This window comes from Lithobates pipiens, unplaced genomic scaffold (genome assembly GCF_037356315.1).
Source record: "Lithobates pipiens isolate NorthernLeopardFrog02 unplaced genomic scaffold, aLitPip1_a1.2 Scaffold_23, whole genome shotgun sequence".
In the NCBI taxonomy this organism is placed as follows: domain Eukaryota; kingdom Metazoa; phylum Chordata; class Amphibia; order Anura; family Ranidae; genus Lithobates; species Lithobates pipiens.
In genome coordinates, this window is record NW_027507785.1 from 123,824,935 (window position 1) to 123,851,517 (window position 26,583).

The 26,583-nt window shown below is 41.3% G+C and overlaps 1 protein-coding gene across 4 annotated transcripts in view; it reads right to left on the bottom strand.

Annotated features, from left to right (window-relative positions):
- SUN2 (Sad1 and UNC84 domain containing 2) overlaps positions 1–26,583 on the bottom strand; it is a 213,860-nt gene that overhangs the window by 8,212 nt on the left and 179,065 nt on the right. The window lies entirely within an intron of this gene.

Genomic DNA, 26,583 nt, shown 5'->3' on the forward strand with positions numbered 1-26,583 from the left:
GCATATGACAAGTGCACCACACATTAGGAATCGTCTAACGGCCATAATTCACAGTTAAATCTAAACGACAGACTTGTAAAACATTTAAAGCGTCGCCTATGGACATTTTTTGGATGCTGTATTGTTTTACAATTTCACACTTGCGTGCAATTTTGAGGCTTGACAGATTTGGCATCTATTTACTTAATGCAACCTCATAATATTTTCCAAAAATTACTGAAAAACAGGATTTTCTTTTACTTACCTGTAAAATCCTTTTCTACCCTGCAGGTAGCCAGCTAGCCAAAAGGCCCTAAGCGACCACTGCTTTCCTCTTTCCACAGGACAGTACTAACCCCCATCCAGGGTTCTTCAGAACCTGGGTTCCACTGCAGCAGATCGTCCTGGACCTGTACAGCATCCCACAATCCCTATCAGATGCTGCAGTTAAGATCCAAGGTGACTGGAGTCCAGTGCTAGACAGCAGGTTACAGGCCTTCCTCACCTGTGGGGTCTGGGTACAGTCCCCCAAGGCACTGAAGGCCACAATACATACATGTTCAAATGTTGGAAGGAGATCTCTTAGAATCGGTAGTATGGAGAATAGTTTAATACTAGAAGATCAGTGGGGAATACAATGCAGGAACACATAATGGTAACTGGCGGCAGTACAGGCATAAAGAAATGTTTAATGCTATAGATTTACCAGTTTTAATTGTGTAAATGAGTATATAAAGAGGGTAGGTAAAAGAGCTTCCTGAAGATGCCATGTGAGGAAATGTACGTCGGGGTGGAGATATAGGAAGTTAACTGTTCTGAACAAGAGCCTGACACCTGTGAGTGGTGAGATACTGAGAATGGACTGGGCTTGCACAGACAGTGGAGCTGGCAGGCAACATAAGAGAGATTAAACCCATGTGCAAGGAGAATGCACTATATAATGTGAGTGCATTTATTGATGGTTTTGAGAATGTCTACAACAACGTTTCTTGTAGACAGGTCTTGGCATATCCAGTCACCCACTGGATTAAATATGTATATAATTTATATACTATTCGCCTTGGTCCCTGTGTTCTCAATATTCCAATTAGGGGGAATTTTACTAAATTAATACTTTTACTACTGAATTGAGCACCTAGCGCATGCCTAAGCTGTAAAAATCTATAGAAATTCTTATCTGTTAAAAAAATCAAATGAGCATATGCTCCCACTTTGATAAACATGTTCCAGCTCCACTATACCTTTTTGCATACAGAATTTATCTTGTAGTGTACTTAAATCTTCAAATAGCAGATTATTCCACATGGGTAGTTCGGAGGGGGTATCTTTGAATCTTGTTAATTTTTTTGCCTTACGCCATACCGATCGAATCAATGAGAGCATGGGGATCTTAAACCTCTTACTTCCAATCCTATCAATAAATTCTCGGCCTGAATTATCTTTAACAGGTGCTTCTCCACCCTCAGACTTTGTTCTTGTTTAAGCCAGTTACGCAAATGTCTTAATTGTCCCCCAGATATTACAGATACATATCTGGCAGAGCCAACCCAGCCTCTGTTTTTTGGCGCTGTAATGTTGTAAGTTTTACTTTACATCTGCCTTTAGCCCATATAAATTTAGTGAATTGAGAGTTCAAGTTTTTAAAGATCTTTTCAGGAACTACCACTGGGGAATGTGAAAAAATATATAAACTTTGGCAATAAAATAATTTTAATGAAATATATTCTACCCACCACTGAGAGTAGTAGGTTATTCCAGTTTTTCAGCTCTTAGATTTAATATATTCCATCAATGGATTTACATTCGCTGCCAGTGCATCCCAAGGTTATTTTTTTTATATAGATTCCTAGATACATAAAGGAGTCCACTATTCTAAGTGGGGTATCTATCCTTTCCTCCATTTCTATTTCTTGATGCAGTGGCATAAGGAAAGACTTCTGCCAATTAATCTTAAGCCCTGAATACTGGCCAAAGGTGTCTATTAGCGATTACCTAGCTTTCGTCAGGGTGTTCTGTGTACCTCGCATATACAGTATAATATCGTCTGCATAATGACCAATCTGTTCTATACTATCCCCCAACTCTACCCCCTGGTATTCTTCAGTCTGCCCAAACTGTAGGGCCAGGGACTCAATTGTAATGGTAAATAAAAGGGGAGATAGTGGACACCCCTGCCTCATGCCCCTGAATAGATTTATTGATGGGGTCAATATTGCATTAATCATTTTGATCTCGGGTTTGCATATAATATTTTAACCCATTGTTTAAATCTATTGCCAAACCCAAACTTTCCCAGTGTTGCCTGCAAAAATCTCCATTCTACAGAGTCAAAGGCTTTGGCTGTATCAAGAGATGCCAGAGCCCCTGCCTCTGGAATATATTGCTGCATTTGTGCTACTAGTTGCGTCTTACGAATATTTATCGATGTTGATTTACCAGGTATAAACCCTGTCTGGTCTGTGTTGATTATAGATGTTATTACAGCGTTTAATCTTCTAGCCAGTATCCTCACAAGGATTTTGTAATCACAGTTTAATAAGGATATTGGCCTGTAAGAGGTGCATTCATGTGGATCTTTGGCTGGTTTTAAGATTAATATTACCATTGCCTCATACATTGAATATGGGAGTTTCCCTCCCTAACAATGGCCTCTCTATATATCCTAGTTAAAATTGGGGCTATCTGATAATATATATATATATCTTCCAGGGGTATCCCATCTGGTCCTGGGGATTTACCAGTAGCCAACAATGAGATTGCCTCCCTTACTTCTTACATGATCTCCTAGTCCATAAATTTTGCATTTTATCTTGTTATTTCTGGGTACACTACCTCCTCCAGATACCCTTCTATATCCTCCTCGGTACATGTTAATGCAGTAGCGTACATCTTAACATAAAACTCATTAAAAAAAAGCATTCTTCTACTGTAGAGGCCAGGATCCCTTGTTCATTTAGTATCTTAGAGATAGCCGAGGTTGTTGTTTGCTGTTTGGCAATAAATGCCAGTAATTTGCTAGACTGGTCCCTTTGTTCAAAAAATGTTTGCCTCATAAAAAATTGTTTCCGCTTATTTCTATTTGTCCCTTATATAACCTAAGGAGACTTTTCCACCTTGCCCGATTTTCACTTGAGGGATTAGATACAAATTCATCTTCTGCTTGTACAAATAATTTAGCCATTTCCTCCTCTCCTTGCCTACTGGATCATTTGATATGGTATATGATTGACTTCAGTGGCCCCCGCAGATATGCCTTAAATGCATCCCATACCATACCATCCATTACATAGTTCTGATGTGCCTCAAAAAAAACATTTAACTGTTCTCGAATATGGTCATGAGGCCCAATCGGACATAGCCAATATGGGTGCATTTTCCAGATTGGTTGGCTCCCCCTGGGGCCGATACTTAACCAAAACATTAGAAATCCCTCGAGGGAGATAAGCAATCAAATGCACTAATGGTTGTACTTTGTCATTCCCACATACCATGTCAATTCGAGATAGACACCCTCCACCTGGGGATGCCCAGGAATAGATCCTAGTCTGTGGGTTCCCAACTCTCCACAAGTCAGACCATTCTACCTCACCAAGAAGACTTTTTAATGTATTCTCTCTACTCGCCCATTTGAGGATTGCACCCCCATATCTATCTAAAGGTGAGTCCAGTATCATATTGTAATCCCCCATACATATCATGTATGCATCAAGGTATTGAGCCATAAACAGCACTGCATCCTTCACTGCCTGCATATCCACGTGCGGTGGATTATAGATTCCCATAAGTTCAAATGGTAAAGCGTACAATATTCCATAGATAAACACATATCTACCATCAGGGTCACATCTATAGCTAATGCACTCCCATGGCACAGATCATGTATCAGCATAGACACTCCACTTGAATAGGACGCATAATATCAATGGTAAATATGATTAACCCAGGGCTTCTTCAAATATTTTAAATTGTCTTTCATCATATGAGTTTCCGGAAAACATACTCTTTTTGCCTTGGTCTGTTGAATAATCGTAAATATCTGGCTAACAGATTACAGCTGTTTTACTTGAGATATATCTATATATCCCCCCAAAAAAAAAGACGTCTTGGACGTACTGGACTGGTACGTCAAAGCAATACCTCTATCGTTATCGTTAAGACCCGAGAAGAAATTCTCCAATGCCTCAGAGGTGCCAGCCCATAGGAGGAGGATGTTGTCTATGTACCTGCCCCACAGTAACAACTGCAGGTTATCCAGGGCATAGACAACGTCCTCCTCCCATTTAGCCATAAAGAGGTTGGCTAAACTGGGAGGAAATTTGCTCCCATCGCCACGCCCCTTAAAAATAATTGTGTTGGGTTGCAAACTCCAACAACTCCAAAACCCCTCTCTGATGTGGAATACATGTATACAGAGATACCACATCTGCTGTAGCCATGAGTTCACCATCAAAGATTACTTCAGATAGACGCTTAATCACATCTTTAGTGTCCTTAAGGTAGGATGGAGTATTTCTAACTGATGTTTGAAGGAAAGTGTCAACATATTTGCCAATTCTGGAAGTAATAGAATCTATCCCACTTATAATGGGGCATCCAGGGGGATGAAGAGAATCCTTGAGGATTTTAGGCAAATAATAAATGACAGGAATTCTAGGGAACAAGAATTCTAGGGAATTACAAGGAATGACTTCTCTTTGTGATTTAAAATTAAAGAATCAAAACCCCTAGTGATGAGACTGGTCAGTTCTCTCTTATATTTGTTTGTTGGATCACTAGGTAGTTCATTATATGTATTATGATCGCTTAAAATATGATACATTTCCTCCATGTAGTCCTGTATTCATATATGATATGCCAATTTACGATCTTCTAAATGTGAGTGTTACTTTTTTAATCATTCATTAAATACTGCTTTTAAAACGGTATCATGCTATGACGCATGCTATGTGGCATCGAGCCTTTGCCATCTATATGTTTTTAGTTAAACTATCTACATCCCATTGATGCTTCGATCATTGAGGTGAATTCATTATTTTGAGACCAGGACCAGCTACATCCATTGGTTTTTACTAAACCTACAAGCCTTATATGACCTGGGCGGTGTATGCCTTTCCAGGTCATTATAATCTGGTAAGCCTCCTCCTATCACGGTGGTGGTGCTGTGGTTATTCTTCTGTGCAAGAACACATCTGTGGTTGTATTCACCTACCTAACTAGTTGGAACACAATTATATTTGAACTCTTTTTTAGTTGTGCACATTATTTTACACATTGTGGTGTAAACTTCACATTCACATAGTTTCTCATTCCATTGTGGTGTAACTGACACTAAGGCCGGGTTCACACTGCTGCGGGGGGAGATCCGGATGTGATTCGCACCGCACTGCAGTGCAAATCACATCCGATCTCCGTAGCGATGCGAGTTCAGCCATACAGATAGTATGGCTGAATTCGCATCGGTCCCGCAGCAAACTCGCACGGGACCCTTTTTTTGGTCCGCAGCAGAATCGGATCGCATGGGTGTTCACACCATGCGATCCGATTCCTGTGCGAGTCTGCAGATCGCACTGCGATATGCGGATGGATCTGGGGGTGTCATTAACATTTCATTGACACTCCCAGCCGTTCGCATAGGGCAGTGTGAACTGCCGGCGGGAGTCATGCGATGCGGAAAAAACGCTGCGGATTCGCGGCGTTCCCGCATCGCTGTGGTGTGAACCCAGCCTAAAGGTTTATGGTTTCAGTGAATTACTTTTTGAGTTATGTTTAGTGATATATTATATATTTTCACTTGGTCACCTAATAAATGCTGCATTTATAATTTATTTACACAATTGCTTTTTTGTCTATAGCTGTGCTGGCTGCTAGTTTTGGTATATTTTTCACAGAGCAGTATTTTTGTCCATTCTTTTTGCTTGTTCACTAGATTTTAATATTGCAGCAGTGATTACTTTTTCCTTTTCTAAGGTTTATAGTGTTCCATTATTATGGACGTCTTATTATTATTGTGCATCACGTAAAGTTAACACGGAAGGTGTTTTTTGCCAGAGGCAACAACACCGAAATTGGAGGTTTATTTCTAAGGCTTAAGAATATCATGGTGACAGAACTCCATCTCCAATGGGACCTTGCATTCCTAGAGCAATATGTGACGGAAAACATGGTCCCTCGGAGCCTTAGATGGGATATTCAGCAACAGCAAGGGGAGGCGGATCTGGAGTCTTGGTACGGTTATTTTAACGAGGCTGGTACCAAATTCTTAAATTTCCTTATTAATCGGAAACGGAAGCGCCTCTCCGTGTTGGATCATGAGATTAAGGAACTTAAAGAGGGATTGCTTATGTACAAAAATTCTGTTGTTGAGTACAATTCTTTGTCCTCTAACCTTTAAGCTCACCTCAAAGAGGATAAAGATCAAAAAATGAAAAAACAAAAAAATATTCACGGGATATAGGAGATTATAGATTGGGTAAAGTATTCAGTTGGCAAAAGCCATCTACATTGGATCCAGCAATGGAAACTAATGTTCCCAGCACTAGTGTCCCAACACCTGTAACTCATCACTACACCCAACCTAAACCATCTATGAGTAAGGGCCCACAATCTGGAATTTACAATTCCAATGGGGTTGGCCCCAAAGTGTACATACCCCTAAGAACACACAAAGGGGAAGAGGACACAATAATAGAAGAGGTGGGGGCGGACATATAGGAAATCATTCTAACCAGGATGACATCAGTATTATGAGCGAGATGCCCCATACCGGAGGGGGTCTTCAGCTGAATACTATGATCATTCTGATAGTCATCCAAGACCTCCTTACTATAGCCACCCCCCTGAATCTACCTATAACCGCTACTCTCCACTTTATGATGATTATCATAAGGGAGTTTATCCATATCTCAGTGTTGAATATAACCAATCCTCTTACAGGTATCAACAATCCAAACCCAATCCTCGTTCCAATCAGGTTTTTCACGAGGACCTCTTGGGTGGAAAAAGGGGTCCAGAAGAGAGAGACGAGAGGAGGCAGGAGGGCACAGAGGCGATTATTCACCCCGCGGGGGGCATAGTACTATTAGACAAGGCTGACTACATGGAGGAAATGCATCATATTGTAAGTGATCATAATACATATACAACAGGAAACAAATATATCAAGCCCGGCGCTGTCACATCCTATCCAGTTCCTCCAGAATACCTCTACACAATATATATTGTTTGTTACATCCACTCTGGGCGTTGCTGCTCTTATTAAAGTCCACTGGGTTGCAGACAAACCTAAAAAGCACAAAAACGAAAAAGAGCGCACACCAGCCCTAGTGCATTAATGTTTATTTAACTCAGTAATAGATTAAAAAAGCCAGGTATATCACTCACAAACATCCGTTGAATGGTTGCATTGACATTTAAAGCCTCCACTGTTGCCTCCTTCCCCGATTTTAAGCTCCCTGCAGTAGCTGACAATGCGGATGGTTAGGCACTCAGTTCGCTTGCTGGCTGCAGGTACACTCTCTCTCCACGCCTCACACGCACAAACCTGCCGGCTAGGGATGACGTCACTCGCAACGGGGGGCGGATCTATCAACGTGTGTGCTGACTCTGATGCTGGCTCTGACTAGCTGTTCCCAAGACAACATGTTTCGGAGGCGTGGCCTCCTTCTTCAGGTGACGCCCTAGTGTATGTTTACAACATAAATACGCTGACACCCTCCCCGCCCTCCCTGCTAGTGCCAATCACAGGGAGCTTAACATCTAGGGGAGGAGACAAGCCCATGTACCAATCAAGAAGAGCGACATGGAAACAAAGATAAACTCATGATTACAGGTATTCTAGAACTACTATTGTAATCGTTGCTATTAGAAGTGAATCAATATCTTTCAATGTATATCTGTATGTAAACCATAACAAGGAGATGAAATTAAATTATTTGTACATGAAATTAAGATAATACTGGAGAAGTGAACCAACAAAATTAGTATATATAAGAGATTAAAGAAAAAAATAAAATTAGAATTAAAAATAAAAATAAGAATAAAATTAATATAAATAAAAATAAAGATAAAAAATAATAAAAATAAAAATAAAATTAAAAATAGAAATAAAAATAAAAACAAAAATAAACACAAGAACAATAAGAGAAAAGAATATATATATATATATATATATATATATATATATATATATATATATATATATATATATATATATATATATATATATATATATATATATATATATATATATATATATATATATATATATATACACACACATACATACTTATACACATGGAAAAATTCTCGTAAATGAATAAATGAACTATAAAAATTTTTTAAAAAGATAAAAGATTGAAAAAAAATATTTTTTTTTTTTTTTATAAAAAGATAAAAGATTGAAAAAAAATTATATATTAGAAGTCTATTACGGGGGACTAGTACGGATGGGTTTCTGAGAAATACAGATATGTAAATTTTCTTCATATGGAAACAAGAGCTATTTATTTGTAGCAAGTATATATACACGCACACACAAAAAACATTTTTTATATATCTCTCTGTATATGCTTGCACCCCTGCATACCAGCATGCATGTTATCAGCTTAAACACTCCTTGCATCTGGTGGGCGGTATAGACAGCCTAGGGTTATATGAGGGCCCCAATTTCCAGCTCCTCGTTTAGCCCTTCCGGTGCCATACTATTTAACATAAAAATCCAGAAGGATTCACGTTTGCACAATTTGTCAAAACGTTCACCCTCCGGTATGGACATCGGAATGGCTTCTATACCAAACAATTCTAACCCTTTGGTGCTACCGTCATGCTTGTGTTTAAAGTGGCGGGGTACACTATGTTTCTCTATTTTCTTCTCTATAAATCTCCTGTGTTCACCGAAGCGGGTTCTCATTTCGCGTACTGTCCTACCAACGTAGAGGAACCCACAAGGGCACCTTAACCCATAGATTACAAACTGTGTACTGCAACATATGAATTGTTTAATCTGAAACTTACGGCCATCCTTGCAGCTAAATGTTGTTAGTCCATGTGTGATAAATCTACATGCCTTACATTTTTTACTTTTACATTTAAAGCTGCCTATAATATCAAAAAGCTGGGGTATAGTACGCATATTTTGATTGTGACTCTTCACCTTTTTGATACGACTGGGGGCAATAATGCTCTTTATGTTTTTAGCGCGTCTAAACACTACCTGGGTTTTTTTTGGGAGAATTTTACCCAAAGTTTTATCCTGGCCCAAAATAGGCCAATACTTTTGTACTGCTCTCTTTATAGCCCAGTGTTGGTCATTAAAGGTAGTGATAAAAGGTATATCACGCTGATCTTTTTCCCACATATTTTCCTTCTTGTTATCAGGGATTCCGTTCATATAGCGTTTTTTTGCTTCTTCTATTTGTTTTTCATCATATCCCTTTTCCAAGAATTTTTTCAACAATAAGGCCGCCTGAGCTTCATAATCCTTAATATCCTTAATAATAATCCTTAATATTGCTGCAGTTTCTCCGTAGTCTACAGAATTGGCTATGGGGTATATTTTCTTTCCATCTGGGATGGTGGCAGCTCTTACGATGTAAATAGGAGTTGCCTGCTGTCTCTTTAAAATGTGTTTTTGACATGATGTTACCATTTACGTCATAGCTAAGCTCAAGATCCAAGAATACTAGAGACCTAACATCCACTACATAAGTAAAGTGGATGCCAAAGGTACATTGAAAGATATTGATTCACTTCTAATAGCAACGATTACAATAGTAGTTCTAGAATACCTGTAATCATGAGTTTATCTTTGTTTCCATGTCGCTCTTCTTGATTGGTAGATGGGCTTGTCTCCTCCCCTAGATGTTAAGCTCCCTGTGATTGGCACTAGCAGGGAGGGCGGGGAGGGTGTCAGCGTATTTATGTTGTAAACATACACTAGGGCGTCACCTGAAGAAGGAGGCCACGCCTCCGAAACATGTTGTCTTGGGAACAGCTAGTCAGAGCCAGCGTCAGAGTCAGCACACACGTTGATAGATCCGCCCCCCGTTGCGAGTGACGTCATCCATAGCCGGCAGGTCCGTGCGTGTGAGGCGTGGAGAGAGAGTGTACCTGCAGCCAGCAAGCGAACTGAGTGCCTAACCATCCGCATTGTCAGCTACTGCAGGGAGCTTAAAATCGGGGAAGGAGGCAACAGTGGAGGCTTTAAATGTCAATGCAACCATTCAACGGATGTTTGTGAGTGATATACCTGGCTTTTTTAATCTATTACTGAGTTAAATAAATGTTAATGTACTAGGGCTGGTGTGCGCTCTTTTTCGTTTTTGTGCATCATAATACATATGAAGAACGACTAGTGATCCAACAATCAAATATGAGAGAACGGACCAGTCTCAACACTAGGGGTTTTGATTCTTTAATTTTAAAGTCACAAAGAGAAGTCGTTCCTTGTTCCTTTGGCCCCTAGAATTCCTGTAATTTCATTGCACATGGGGGAGTGGCCAGATGTGAAAGGTGTGCGGCATGTGAGTGTGTGAGGTGATCTGAGAAAGCCGCCCCCACGCTGTCTCCCTCACGTCGGATGTGCTGCTGGCTGCTGATTGATGCCGAGTGAGCGGTGGAAGTGAACGCGGCGTGTGCAGAGACTACCGGTGGAATTCTGGAGATTGCCGAGGAGTTGACGAGCGCCCCGGGACCGCGCCGAGGGTGGCTGAGGCTGGCCGAGCCGATCGAGGGTGGTGAAGGAGCTGAGACGCTGTCCTCAGAGCTGCGGAGAGTGGCGGAGCACTCCCGGAAGGTATCCTACGTTGTGAGTTGAGACTGGGAAGGACTTTTCCTGGGGGGAGCCTGGGGAAGAGCTGACAGTGCTGACAGTCATTGTATGTACCTGGCGTTAGTTGATCCCTGTATCGTGGAATCCCTCCCATACCTGACAGAAACGAACCTGACTAAGCTGTCTAATCTGGACTAAACTGGACTAGAGGTACTGGAGATGTTCCGAACAAACAAAAACCCACAGATCAGCCCTTTCTTGTCTCATTAATAGCGGTTATAATCAATTTGATAACAAGGATACCAAGATATTAGCATATACTGATCGGAACTGTATATATTTTATTAAGCTGAGTGCAGCAGATACCTGGAATTTTATATCTGTATCAAGCAGCGCTTTCTTATTTGTTTTTTCTGAAAATAAGTGACAAAGATTTTATTTGGATGAATAACTCAGCTAGAATGTCATAATTATATACACAGTCGTATATCTGCATTAATGCTGGCACACAGCAGCCTGTTTAAAGGAAAATAAAAATCAGCATTGATCTATTACTAATCCTGATAACCGTAGCGCTAAGGACTTTTTACCTGTCTTTTTTTTTTTTTTTTTTTTTTTCTTTTTTTGGGAAATTTCTGTGTGCGATATTCCGTGTTTTTGTTTCTTTCCCATATACTCCTCTTCCCCCCTCTGGAACTTGGAAGGACTTTGTTAGATCCTCTCTTCTCCTTTTTTTTTATTTTTCTCCCCCTTGAGCTAATATGTCGAGGCGACGAGGAGAGGAATCAGTGCAACAGGAAAATGTGGGGTCACAACAACTGCGCTCTTCTAAAGAAAAAAATAATCAGACAGCAGCCACCGCTGCGGCAAAATTAGAGCGTTATATTCATACCCCTGGTCAAACCCCAACAAAGGAAGGACAAACGGTGCAAACAAAAATACTACAGGGGGTCCCAGCTGATAGAAAAAGCCAAGGTCAACCATCTACAATGGCTCTGGTAGTTACTGGACATAAGAGTAAAAGTAATAAAAGTCAGGGGGATACCCAAAGTGATCTGGAATCTACCTTGAGCACCAGTACACCTGCAGAGGAAGCTCCAACATTGAAGGATGTTTTACAAGTGGTAAATGCATGTAAATTTGCACTGGGAGAAATGGCCGCCCAATTAACAGGAATGAAGGAGGAATTGTTAATGGTCCGACAATATATTCAAAAAGTAGTTGAAAGAACTACTGTTTTGGAAAGAAGGATAAGTTAGTTGGAAGATGATGTTCATCCAATACAATCGGAGGTTAAGAGTATGGGAAAGCAATTGGGTAGCTATGCCCTTAAAATGGATGAAATAGAAAACAGATCCCGACGGGATAATATCAGGATGATGGGGTTACCTGAGAAAAGTGAAGGTCCTGATCCCATAAAATTCCTGGAAGCCTGGTTTATTGAACTTTTTGGCAAGGAAAGTTTTCACCCTTTTTTTCGTTAGAACGGGGCCATCGGGTTCCTTTTAGAGCTCCGCCTCCTGGAGGCCGTCCTAGACCTATGCTGCTGAAGTTCTTTAATTATAAAGATAAAGTGACATTGATGCGTAAGGCGAGAGAGATGGGGGACATCTCCTATAAAGGCACGAAGATCTCACTTTATCCAGACTATTCTCTTGAACTGCAGAGACGCAGGGCGGAATTCCGTGGAATTAAATCTACATTACAGATATATAGAGTAGCATATGCACTTTTATACCCAGCGAGACTGCGGGTGATGGCACCGGGTGGGACTCAGATCTTTGATTCCCTAACTGGGGCATCACTATGGTTGGAAGCTAATAAGGAGACCCTGCAGAGAAACCAGGGGGAAAGGGAGGGAAATTAGTAAGTGGGGGGTGGGAGGGGAGAAAGGAGAGGGAGTAAGGGAAGAAGGAGAAAAATGGATATAAGAAAAAGGGGAGAGGGATAGTGGTTTGATTAAAATAGCGGGAAGTGGAAGGTAAATTTGAGGAAGGATGGAAGGGAGACCGTGGGGGAGGCACATGGGAGGCTGGGAAAAAGAAGGTGTATGGATGGTAAGGTCACGTTAAATCCCCCTAGGGAGCACCTAGGTAGGTGGAGGGAGGGGGGGTGGGGTGGGCAGGGGGGGAGGGGGGAAGGGAAAACTATGCAAAATATCACGAGAAGGTAAAAATTGAATACTGCACGATAGATGATCAGGAGAATGAGATTAACACTAGTATGCATCCCGACAAGGAAACACACATAATGGTTAAAGTTAATTTACAAGTAAATAGAGCACTGAAATATCAAAAGGAGGTGAAATGTATGTGGGAGCACTTTGAATATGGTGATATCTGTAGGATCTGTACATTATAGGTATTATATATATCTGCTCTACTTGCCTGCCTTGCCCTCTTCTCCTTGGGCCCGTTTTCTCTTTTTTCTCTGACAGATGATACAGGTTAAAACACTTAATATTGGGTCATGGAATGTGAGGGGCCTGGGTAGTACGATTAAAAAAGCGACAGTTTTTTCTATGTTGGAGAGGTTTGATGTGGGACTGGCCTGCCTGCAGGAGACACATTTAACAAAGATGTCTATATCACAATTAAAAAACAGGAAATTTCAACAGCAGTATCACTCAGTATATACCTCCTATTCAAGAGGAGTGAGTGTGATAATAAAAGACGGAGTGAGTTTCTCCTGCAGGCAGGCCAGTATCGACGAAATGGGCCGATATGTTTTCCTGTATGGTGTATTGGAGGGTAGATGTTGTATCTTGGCAAATATATATATCCCTCCACCGTTTAAAATGGAGGTTGTGTATAGACTAATGGAATTCATTGGGGACCAGTAAGACGTTCCGATTATAGCGTTGGGTGACTTTAACGAAGTCCTTGATGAAGAGATTGACAGGTTCCCCCCCAGGATGCGATCCAGGAATACGGGTGTAACCAGGTTGAGCTTTTTTGAAGGAAATAGGATTAATGGACCTATGGAGAGAGAGAAACCTGAAAGTTAAACAATACTCCTGTTTCTCAGGATCGTATCTTACCCTCTCTAGAATAGACCTGGCCCTAGGAAATGCAGAAATAGCACAAAATATAAAGGAATATAGCATATATGCCCAGAGAAGTCTCAGACCACTCATTGTTAGTGGTGACGTTAAGCACTGGGGAAAATAGAACACAAGGAGGATGGAAAATTAGCCTGTTTTGGTTTGAACTAATAAAGGATGTAGAGGAGGTCTCGTCAAAAATACAAGAGTTTATAAGGTTTAATACGGGCACTGCCCCAACCAGTGTAACATGGGATGCCCTAAAGGCTTTCCTTAGGGGCATCCTGATCCAGCAGGTAGCAAGAACTAAGCGAAAAGCAAGGGTTTGGGAGGAAAGTATTAGGAAGGAACTGATAGAGGCCGAAAATAACGATGTAAAAGACCCAACCCCAGAAAATCAAAAAATATGGTTAAATAAACAACAAGGGTATAAGATTGCAGTTAAAAAAAAAGAAGAGAGTAAACGTACATGTCAGAAACAGCGCTATTTCGGGGAAGGGGAGGGGGTGGGCAGAATGTTGGCCCAGCTGGTGAAAACAAACTTGCCTCCGTCGGTTGTTCCCAGAATTAGAACCATGATGGGGGCTCTGTCTCTAAGTGGTGAGGAGATAGTAGAAACCTTCAGAACTTATTATCAAGAACTGTATCAATCACAAGGGGTGGGGGAGAAAGGGGAAATGGATAACTTCTTGGAGGGAGTGGAGTTGGTGACTCTTACCCAAGAGGAGAGGGAAGTGTTAGATGCCCCGATAACCCTTGGTGAATTACAACAAGCAGTGATCGGGATGGCTAATCAAAAGGCCCCGGGACCTGATGGGTTCCCGGGGGAGACATATAGATACTATGGAGAGACGCTGCTCCCAGAGCTGTACAAGACATTAAGGGGTGCAGCGGAGAAGGGAAAACTGCCCGTCTCGATGACAGAAGCCATTATTATTGTGATTCCCAAACTAAAAAAGGATCCATTAGAGGTAGCTTCCTATCGGCCGATCTCGCTACTGAATTCGAATGTTAAAATATTAGCCAAGGTATTATCAAATAGGCTGAATCAATTTATCACAAAATTGGTTCATCCAGACCAAACGGGATTTATCCAGGGAAGAACTACTAGTATGAATATTAGAGAGCATTCTTGAATATGCAGACTCCGTCAGAGAACATGGGGGCAAGAGCTATAATGTGATTGGATGTAACTAAGGCATTCGATAGCATAGAGTGGGAGTATCTATGGCGCGTGTTGGAGAAAATTGGATTCGGACCCTCTTTTACTGGATGGATCAAAATGATGTACAATGCCTCTAGTGCAAGGGTAAGGGTTGATAATAAGTTTTCTGAAAAGATTGAAATGAGCAAGGGGACAAGGCAAGGCTGCCCATTGTCTCCTCTGCTCTTTGCGCTTGCTATGGAGCCACTGGCAATAGCTGTTAGGTCAGATCCGGGGTTAAAAGGGTTCCAAAGGAAGGGAGAGATACAGGAAAAGATCGCTCTATATGCGGACGATGTCCTCCTTTTCTTGGGGGATACCGACCAGTCCCTGGGGCAGGCAGTTAAATTAGTAGAAGGTTTTGGAAGGTTTACGGGGCTAGTTATAAACTGGGGCAAATCAGAATTGCTCCGAGTCGACCCCCTAGATGATGTGGCTGCGCCAGGGGCTCCCCAGGTAAAGGTGGTGGAAGCTATGAAATATTTGGGTATATACCTGACAGCAAACCCCGATCAGTATATTAATAAAAATTTAATGCCACTACTAAATACATTTAAAACGAAAGTGTGACGTCTGGAGCCGGCTCCCTTTATCGGCGATGGGCCGGTGTAGCTTGATTAAGATGATATGGATGCCTCAACTGCTGTACATCTTGCACAATGCTCCAGTATGGATATGTAAAAAATGGTTTAAGAAACTGGAAACCCTCTTTCGGGAGCTTATCTGGAAGAAGGGTACGGCCAGGATCCGACTCCAGACGCTACAGCTTCCAATAGATAGAGGGAGCTTGGCGGTGCCACAGCCTAGGAATTATTATTTGGCAGCGCAGCTGCAGCACCTGGCGGGTTGTGACTCGGAGACTGGAAGTAATTTAAAAAGAGGGATTATGATGACAGGAGCCCTACACAAAACAGTGGCCGAGGTATTAGAGGCTGATTCCTTCCGGCACAGATACTCTGTAACTCTTATGATGGGTAAAGTGTGGAAAACAGTAAAAATATTAATGGGGTATACAGGGTTGTCAGAATTTACGCCGTTATGGGATAATAAAAATGTCCCGGAACTAATTTCAATAGGAAAGATTAAAATATGGGAAAGACAGGGTATAACGAGGCTGATCCAACTCTACGACGGCAATATCCTAAGGTCATTTTCGGACCTAAAGAAGGAATATGACATACCACAACAATCTTTTTATAGATATCTACAGCTGAGACATGCGCTGGCAGCCCAGTTCGGGGTACATATGCCAGTGTGGGATAAAATACCCCTACTTCAGAAGCTACCTACAATGGATAAGGCCAGCGGGTGTATATCGGTAATATATAAACAGTTATGTTTAAATTTCAATCAGGAAATGGATCGCTCAAAACAAAAGAGGAGATGGGAAGAGGATTTGGGGGAAATATCAGATGAGCAGTGGAGGAGAATAATGGAACTAGGGCCAATGACATCACTGTACTGATGCTGGTACACAGGGCTTACTATACCCCTAAGAGACTATATCTGTTTGGCAGGAGAGATGATGACAGATGCCCTAGGTGCCAGAGACAGAGAGATCTTATGCACATGGTGTGGCGATGTCCGAAGCTGTTTCGTTATTGGCGGGGAGTGGTGGAAACTATAAATAAAGTCTTCGAGGTAGAATTGGAAATGGACCCGATATTCTGCGTGCTGGGTTACAGGAAGGTGCGGGGAGAACAAAAATGCACTACGGTGGCAGTTGTGCGCTGCCTGTTCCAAGCACGTAGAATAATAGCACAAAGATGGCAGGCGGAGAGGGCCCCATTGGTGAGCGAATGGATCCAAGTCATCAGTGAATTAATATGGAAGGAGAAGACAATATATGTAAAAAGGGGGAACCTGAGAGAGTTCGAAAAAATATGGAGACCATGGGCAGATAAGATGGGGTATCCTATAGATTAGAAATGAGTAGGAGAGTTAAGACCAAAATTAAGAAAGGTGAGGTAGACTTTAAATTATGCCATGAGTAAATCCCCCAAAAATATAACACAAAGATAAGGTAATAAAGGTTAGAGAAAGGGCGGAAAGGGCAGGGAGAGGGGAAGGAAAAGAAGGCAGTAGGAAGGAGGGAAAGGAAGGAAAGAAGGGAGGAAGTAAAAAGGAAAGAAATAAGGAGTGTGAGAGAAAAAAGAAAATCGCAGTAGAATAGTAATGTTAAAGAGGAGGGGGGAGGAGGGATGGGTTAATGATAAAAGGACGATAACTAAGGAAACACGGAATATAGAAGATAAGAATAACAGTAAATAGCATGAGAAATTATTTTTGTAATAGTGATATATTATTGTTTTTTAAAAATGTTGATGTGTACTATAATGTAAAGGAAAATGGAATAAAGATTATTAAAACTGAAAAAAAAAAAAGAATTTTATTTGCCTAAAATCCACAAGGATTCTCTTCATCCCCCTGAACGCCCCATTATAAGCGGGATCGATTCTATTACTTCCAGCATAGGTAAATTTATGTTGACTTTTTCCTTCAGCCATCAGTTAGAAATACTCCATACTACCTTAAGGACACTAAAGATGTGATTAAGCGTCTATCTGCAGTAGTCTTTGATGGTGAACTTATTATGGCTACAGCAGATGTGGCATCTCTGTATACATGTATTCCACATCAGAGAGGAATGGAGGCTGCACAGAAATTTTTGAAAAGAGATCCCACTTTAGTTACACCTCAGGTTGAATTAGTTTGCAGTTGTTGGAGTTTGTTGGAGTTTGCAACCCAACACAATTATTTTTGGTTTGATGGCCGTTTTTATTTACAGTTAAGGGGTGTGGGGATGGGAGCAAAATTTTCTCCCAGTTTAGCCAACCTCTTTATGGCTAAATGGGAGGAGGACATCGTCTATGCCCTGGATAATCCGCAGTTGTTACTGTGGGCCAGGTACATAGACAACGTCCTCCTCCTATGGACTGGAACCTCTGAGACATTGTTAAATTTCTTCTCGGTTCTTAACGATAGAGGTATTGTTTTGACCTACCAGTCCAGTATGTCCAAGATTAACTTTTTGGATCTTGTGATTGAGAGGCTGGAACAACAATTTATATTTAGTACCCATTTCAAATCTACTGATAGAAATGGTTTTATACCGATGGACAGTTGCCACCATAAGTCGTGGCTAAGCTCGGTCCCTAAAAGTAAATTCCTGCGTCTTAGCAGGAATTGCACTGATACTGCGAATATCTTGAGAGAGAGATTTATTGAGAAAGAATACAAACAGGTTGAAATTGATAACGATCTTTTTAAAGTTTTGAATACTGATCAAGCTTTACTGTTGGCTGATAGGCATCAACGAGAAGCTGATGAAAGTTTCAAATAGTCGTTTCTTACAACCTTTTCAACCAAACAAACAAATCAAGACCATTTTTGTACAACAGAATGATAGAATATTGGGGTCTGTTTTACCGGACAGACCCAAGGTCATCTATCGAGGGGTGCCTTCACTCAAAAGTAAGATTGCACCAACTATTATTAATCCTCCTATTAGGCCATCTTTCTTTCATAACTGGACTGGATACTATCCATGTAAAAAATTCTCTGTGTGTTATTATAATACTTGTGGGCGAAAGAACACTAAGGAATTTAGATCAACTGTAACCAACCGAGTCTATACAATTTTGTACATGTGCTATGACCAACATTGCATACTTATTGACTTGCCCTTGTGGGAAGCAATACGTTGGTCGAATAATAAAGTCCTTTACAACTAGGGTGACTGAGCGCATTAACAAAATTAAACTTGGGAGTATTAAACATACTGTTCCCCGACACTATCTGCAACACCATGCTCGAGACCTAACAGGGACACAATTTTTAATTATAGATATATTGCCCCATGGAGGGGCGTAGCTAACACCAGAGGAGTATCCAGTTTGGGAACTTTCCGGATATACGAATTACAGACTCATTACCCACAAGGGATGAATATAGAGTGGGATATTAACTCTTTTATAAACAGATCATGATCCAATGTTTACATAATCCGGGGGACTCAGAATATAAGGAACAACTTTCGATGTATTTATCTGATTTTTACTACACTGATCTTTATCACCCTTTTGGTTTGATATTGATCTTTTACTAGTTTTTTTATGCAATAATTTTTATTAAATAATACATTTTATTTATTATTATTGTATAGTTCATAGACTTCCAGTTATGGATTTCTAATAACATGTCCATATACTGGTTCGATTCACCAATTTTATTTTACTTATTTTAATATTGTCAATGATGACCCCATTTGAGCTGACACATTTATTTTTAAACTTCAGGGTTTATAAATAATGTTGATTATATGGGCCGTTTTGGTATAAACTTATAATTTTTTACTATTTAGTTAGATAGGCTCTACTTCCTCTTTGCGATGACGCGGTGTGTTGCTGTGACTGACGACATCTGGTTCGCTTTGATGGCAAGGCTTGAATACGGTCTGTGCAATCATTTGCTGTCTGCTAATTGGTTGTGAGCTTAAATATTTATGTCAGACCTCACTTTCATAGTGAGGCTTGGCTCTTGTCTGAACATTATTGACCGTTCGTATATTGGTCTATGGGTGGAAGTAGTGATACCAAGCCTCGTTTTCACAGTGAGGCTTGGTTACGGACTCTAATCACTGTTTACGGTTACCACAGGTTTTATTACGAATGCGGTGGTGGCAACCCATCTATACATGTTGTTTTTGCTGTATTAGTACTGGCTGCGTATCAACCCTACAATTTAATTCATTGTCCCACAAAAGTTCCTTCCGGGTTCGTGACCGGAAGTGAGGTTATGCGGAGTCCGGTTCCAGTGTTTATAAGCGGTGGGGATGTAGGGGTGTTCATACCCCAGGTGACGACTGAGTAGTCGAAATGCATTTGGTGGACTTCCCTACATACATCGCTTCAGACCTGTATTCATATATGATATGCCTATTTACGATCTTCAAAATGTGAGTATTCATTTTTTAATCATTCATTAAATACTGCTTTTAAAACGGTATCATGCTATGCAAGCTTTTTTCTATTTATGACGCATGCTATGTGGCATCGAGCCTTTGCCATCTATATGTTTTTAGTTCAACTATCTACATGCCATTGATGCTTCGATCATTGAGGTGGATTCAATATTTTGAGACCAGGACCAGCTACATCCATTGGTTTTTACTAAACCTACAAGCCTTATATGACCTGGGCGGTGTATGCCTTTCCAGGCCATTAAAATCTGGTAAGCCTCCTATCACGGTGGTGGTGCTGTGGTTATTCGTCTCTGCAAGAACACATCTGTGGTTGGATTCACCTACCTAACCAGTTGGAACACAACTCTTTTTTAGTTGTGCACATTATTTTACACATTGTGGTGTAAACTTCACATTCACATAGTTTATATAATTTTATTGTGGTTAACTGACACTAATGGTGTATGGTTTTAGTGAATGACTTTTTGAGTTGTTATGTTTAGTGATATATTATATATTTTCACTTCACCTTTTATTAGCGATGCATTTATAATTTATTTAAGCAGGACTAAGTTGCGATCTTTACAGTTCAGTAAGAGTGCTAAAATTGGCCTTGGAGGGGCCCCAGGTTGAGGTGGTTTTGCGGGTACTCTGTCTGCTCTCTTAATGGCGAACGCACATGAAAATTCGGCATCTGGGAAAGTGACTTTCAGCCACCTTTCAAAAAACTCTCCTGCATTCTGATCTTCTGCTCTTTCTGGTAAACCTACGATTCTGATATTGTTTCTGCGCATGCGATTTTCAGTTATCTGCATTTTATTAACCATAGGTAACAGTATCTTCCAGAGCTAAAACTATTTTCAGCTTCCATAATCCGCTCCCACATACATTGCATGTCCTGTCTCAAAAAGCCAATATCAGTCTTAATTTCTTCCATTTTACCTGTTAAAGCCATGTTGGAGGTTTGTATTGCTGCCAGCAACTGAGCATTCACCCGTTCCAGCGTTAGTTTGCTCTGTCTCTCCACTTTCTCAATCTTTTCTGCAGTTCCTTGCTTAGAAGGGTCTGCGGTCACAGCCGATCCTCTACTCCGGGTGCTTGGGGGGCTCAATCCAGCTCCCTGTCCATCAGAGCGAGCATATTCCTTTAGCTTCTCAGCTGTCGACTGTTGTCTACTCATCTCCCTCACAGTCAACAGCAGCGGGAGGGAAAGCCAATCTCACACCAGCTGCTAGGTAATATATGGAAAATCAGCTGCTTAGATCAATTACAGCCGAAGTGCTGCCGGGGGTTCAGGACTACAACCAAGAGTCAGCTGACCCGAGATGCTGCCAAGAGTTCAAGCTCAAGTTCAGAGAATGCAGGGGTGCTCCCATTCACACTCCTACTCCTACTCACATCAGGTCAGACACAGAGGACTCAAGCAGCTCAGAGGGCTCTGCGCTATCTCACACTCCCACTCCTGCTCACACAGGGTCGGCTCAGAGGGGTCCTCTCCCGATCCTACTCACGCTGGTACCGGCTTCGATATAGTAGAAAGCTGCTGCTAGTTGAGGATACTGCCGGAGGCTCAGGCATGGACACAAATTCGGCTACTCATGTACGGCCGTGACTGCAGAAGCCACGCCTCTAACAGAACTTTCTTATGATCCTCACTTAGACAGGCTTCTTCCTCCCACTGCTCAGAACCAGAAGTATCTTCCCTAAGAAACCTGGATGGGTTTCTTCGTTACCAGGATAAAATCTTTGTCCCACAGCAAACCAGAATACAGGACCTAAGGACTTTGCATGACCACCACCTTGCTGGCCACTTCAGGGTACGAAAGACAATGGAGCTGGTCCAATGTTCTTTCTGGTGGCCTTCCCTGAAGTCTGACTGCAGGAAATATGTTAACTCCTGCACCACCTGTCAGCGGAATAAGGGGTCTAACGTTTAAATCTTGGGGTTTGTTACATCCATGCCGGTGCCAGAACCATGGAAAGAGATATCAATGGACTTTATTGTAGAGTTCCTTCGGAAGAGTTTACAACTATTCTGGTAGTCGTGGATCGTCTGTCCAAAATGGCTTACTTTATGCCTATGATGGGTACACCATCAGCTGCAAACACGGAAATACCTTCATAAGAGAAATAGCCAGGCTACACGGTTTACCTAACAGTATTGTGTCTGATAGAGGGGCAAAATTTACCTCCAGGTTCTGGAAGGAGCTCTGCAAAATACTGTCAATTAAAATACATCCATCTTCTGCCTATCACCCCCCAAAGAAAAGGTCAAACTGAAAGAACAAACAAAACTTTAGAACAATACTTACTCTGCTTCTGCTTTTTTTCCCAGGATGATTGGATCTCTTTACTCCCGTGTGCGGAGTTCGCATATAATAACTCAGTTCATGCTACCACCAACCAATCCCCGTTTTGGGCCAACTACGGGTTCCACTCCTTATTTATGCCTAATGTCATTTCAGAGGCATTCAATTCCATGAGTTCAGGACAGGATAAACGCTATCCAGGCTATCAACCCCCCCAGGTAACCAGGTAACTATGCAAAGAGCCCAAGAGGATTAAAAGAAGCAGTATCACAAAAGAAGGAAGAACCCTGTGTTTAAGGTAGGAGACAAGGTATGGCTCTCTTCAGCAAATCTGAGGCTTCCTTGCCCCTCCCGGAAGCTGGGACCTAGGTTTATTGGGCCATTTATAATAAACAGGAAATTAATCCGGTGGCATTTGAACTGACTTTACCATGCTCCCTTTAAAATACTCCCAGTATTCCATGTTTCTCTGCTTAAAACTTTGGTCTCTAGTCCCTTTCCAGGAAGAGAATGAGTTCTGCCACCTGCAGTCTCAGTGGGAGATGAAACAGAATATGAGGTAGAAGCCATTCTGGACTGTCGTCAGAGAGGTAGGACAATTCAATTCCTTATCAAATGGAAAGGTTATGCTGTAGAAGAAAATACTTGGGAACCAAACAATATTCATGCCCCCAGACTAGTGTGAATCCCCGCGTGCATTAACGCACACAGGGGCGCAACAACGTGTGCATGCAGGTGCGCTATGGCAGGTGCACACAGACGCACGCCAGTGCACAGGGACAGCTGTTGCCGCCCTCTGGCCTATTTAAGCCTGCGGCAGATGCATGCAGGTTGCTGGATTATCATCAGCTTCCTGTGTTCCCTGTACCTGTTGCTAGTATCTGATTCCTGTTGACTACTCGGCTTGCCTGACTCTTCCTGCTCTCTGCCTGCATTGACCCCTGGCTTGGACCTGACTACTCTCCAGTCTCCGCACTTGTACCTTTCCCTGGCCTGGCTACCGACTGTTCCTGGTTTATCCTGTTGTACCTCTTCTCGGACTGATCCTGTTGTGCATGGCCCCTGGCCTGGCTTAACCGTGTTCCTGGTTGCTCCTTGGGTTGGGAACCTTCCTCGCACGGCTGCCCAATCAGCTTACCAGCTCGCAGATTGGAAGGCAAAAAATTAGGAGGGGGCAGAGATGAAAACTCAACTTTGTATCCCTTTGAAACAACTGCTTGGACACACAGGTCTGGGATATCTTGGATCCAGACTAGAATAAATGCCAACAGACACCCCCACTGCTAAGTGTGAAGGGTTCCCCTCCACTGTGAGAAGGGCTTCTGGGGAGACTTGGAAGTACAGGGCTTGTGACGAAAGCCTTTTTTTGGAAGTAGAAATGTGCAGAGAGTGAAAAGGACTCTTATGGAGAAGAACCAATAGACATAGGAATAGGACATTTAAGCTACTTTTTGTGGAAAATTTCAAATAATTGAAAAACGGGGCAAAGAGGTAACCAACCTCGAGACTTTAAGGGTGTTAGGTATAGAGATCAAAACTCATCAAGTAGCATAAAATTTTAAATTTTATTAAAGACAAAAAATTAAAAACACGAGAAGGAAAAATCTGTATCAAAAGATAAATTGATTAATAAAATATATACAAGCAAAGCACTACCACTCTCGACAAGTTTCACTCGATAGAGTTTCTTCAGGAGATTGATGGTGTGGCTCTTTTTATACTATAAATGACAAAACAATTGAGTAAGTATCTCATGAACATATTAAAAAATAATACATTGACATGACTGAACATGCAAATTGGCATGGAATTTAGAAGAAACCATGGAAAGTTTTTGAAGAAAAAACAATGGTATCAAAACATAAGGACTTATAAACATATGGACACAAAAAAGAACTAAACCTCATCAATACTGCTTTAATTCCATAAAAGATGTAAGCTAAGTAATAAAATCGATCAGTGTGTTTGACATCCCATTTATCCAGCTCAACCATCTTGGCTGCTTGCAGACAAGAGCTATACTGATGATATTTTGAAAAAGAAATATATGAATAAGTCTATAGAGCAAATATTTAAAGTAGCAAGCAAAATAAGTGTAAAAGTATAGCTCCTGACCAAAAAAGTTTCAGGAAAAATGGTTACCTTGATTTTCAATAAGGTTGAATCAATAAGGGGTTAAACTAGTGATTCCGAAGGCAGATAGCTGATTATTGTCAACCTGGCAGTGGACATCAAAGCAACAAGGTTTGAAAAGACCGGACACCAATTGCGGGATGGACCTATACGTAATGAACTTATTTTTTTAAAATAATGCATGGACAATTAGATGGTTGAGAATACATGAAAAAAAGAGGGGCATCTTACCCAGAGGTTTAAAAGACAAATACTTGAGAGACGGGAGGGATATCAGCTCATCCCTATTCAGATGTCCGAGGCACACTGTGAAAGCATGGTGTTGCCATTTACATAGCCCCTCTCTGACTCGGCGGCGTCTGACGTCAGCGCCGAGTTGGGGGCGCAATGAAGAATGCCATTGCGCATGCGCCGGGGATGACGGACGGCACATGCACCACAGAAGCGAAGCGTCATAGGAACAAAGCTGGCATCTTGGAAAGTCCGATGCCCTCATCACAACATGAGTAGGACATAGCCAATGCGTAGGGGTGGGCAGACAAGATCGAACAGGGAAGACTCTACAACCCCAGGCTGAGTGAGTGGACAAAACCAAAATAAGGGCAACACACTGGCCGAGTGATTAACAAATCAACCAGTGAGTGCCCCGGTGCCCATACAAGCAGTACCTATAGTGACAGACGGAAGATGAAAATTGTGAAATGTGCAAAAAATGCATGCCAATTAACTGCATATGCAAATCATTTTATTTATTAACTTGATTAATACTTAAAAGCATTTTTTGCACATTTTGCATTTTTCATCTTGCGATCTGGATGTGCTGTTTGATCTCGTCCAACCACCCCCACGCATTGGCTATGTCCTAGTCCCATCGTGATGAGGGCATCAGACTTTCCAAGATAGTGGCTTTGTTCATATGAGGCATCGCATCTGTGGTGCATGTGCCATCCTTCATCCCCAGCACCCCTGATTCCGGGGTGACGTCAGACTCTGCAGAGTTGGAGAGGGGCTATGTAAATGGCAGCACCATGCCTCCACAGTCTGCCTGAGACATCTGAATAGGGATGAGCTGATATCCCTCCCAGGTCTCGAGTATTTGTCTTTGAAACCTCTCGGTAAGATGCTCTTCTTTTTTTCATGCATTGTCAACCATCTAATTGTCCACGCATTCTTTTAAAAAAATAAGTTCATTCGATTTATACCTTATATTACGTATAGATCCATCCAGCAATTGGTGTCTGGTATTTTCAAACCTTGTTGCTTTGATGTCCGGTGCCAGGTTGACAATCACTAGTTTAACCCCTTATTGATTCAACCTTATTGAAAATCAAGGTAACTATTTTTCTTGAAACTTTTTTGGCCAGGAGCTATTCATTTACACTTATTTTGCTGGCTACTTTAAATCTTTGCTCTATAGACTTATTCATATATTTCTTTTCAGAAATATCATCAGTACAGCTCTTCCCTGCAAGCAGCCAAGGTGGTTGAGCTGGATAAATGGGATGTCAAATGCATGATCGATTTTATTACTTTGCTTACATCTTTTATGGAATTAAAAGCAGTATTGGTGAGGTTTGGTTCTTTTTTGTGTCCATATGTTTCTATGTCCTTATGTTTTGATACCATTGTTTTTTCTTCAAAAACTTTCCATGGTTTCTTCTAAATTCCATGCCAATTTGCATGTTCAGTCATGTCAATGTATTATTTTTTAATATGTTCATGAGATACTTACTCGATTGTTTTGTCCTTTATAGTATAAAAAGAGCCACACCATCAATCTCCTGAAGAAACTATCGAGTAAAACATGTCGAGTGTGGCAGTGCTTTGCTTGTATATGCTTTATTAATCAATTTATCTTTTGATACAGATGTATATTTCCTTCTCATGTTTTTAATATTTTGTCTTTAATAAAACTTTAAATGTTATGCTACTTGACAAGTTCAGATCTCTATACCTAACACCCTTAAAGTCCTGAGGTTGGTTACCTCTTTGCCCCATTTTTCAATTTGAAATTTTTCATATTTGGGATGCGGTGTTTGTTTGATTTCTCCGTCCTGCTCTTTATCATTCTTTTTGTGGAATACGAGCCCCTTTCCCCAGTGATGAATTTATCAAGGGATTCCTCAAATAGGCATTAAAAATCAAACAGCATGCAGAGGCAGCAGACCAGAACTTTAGCCACAA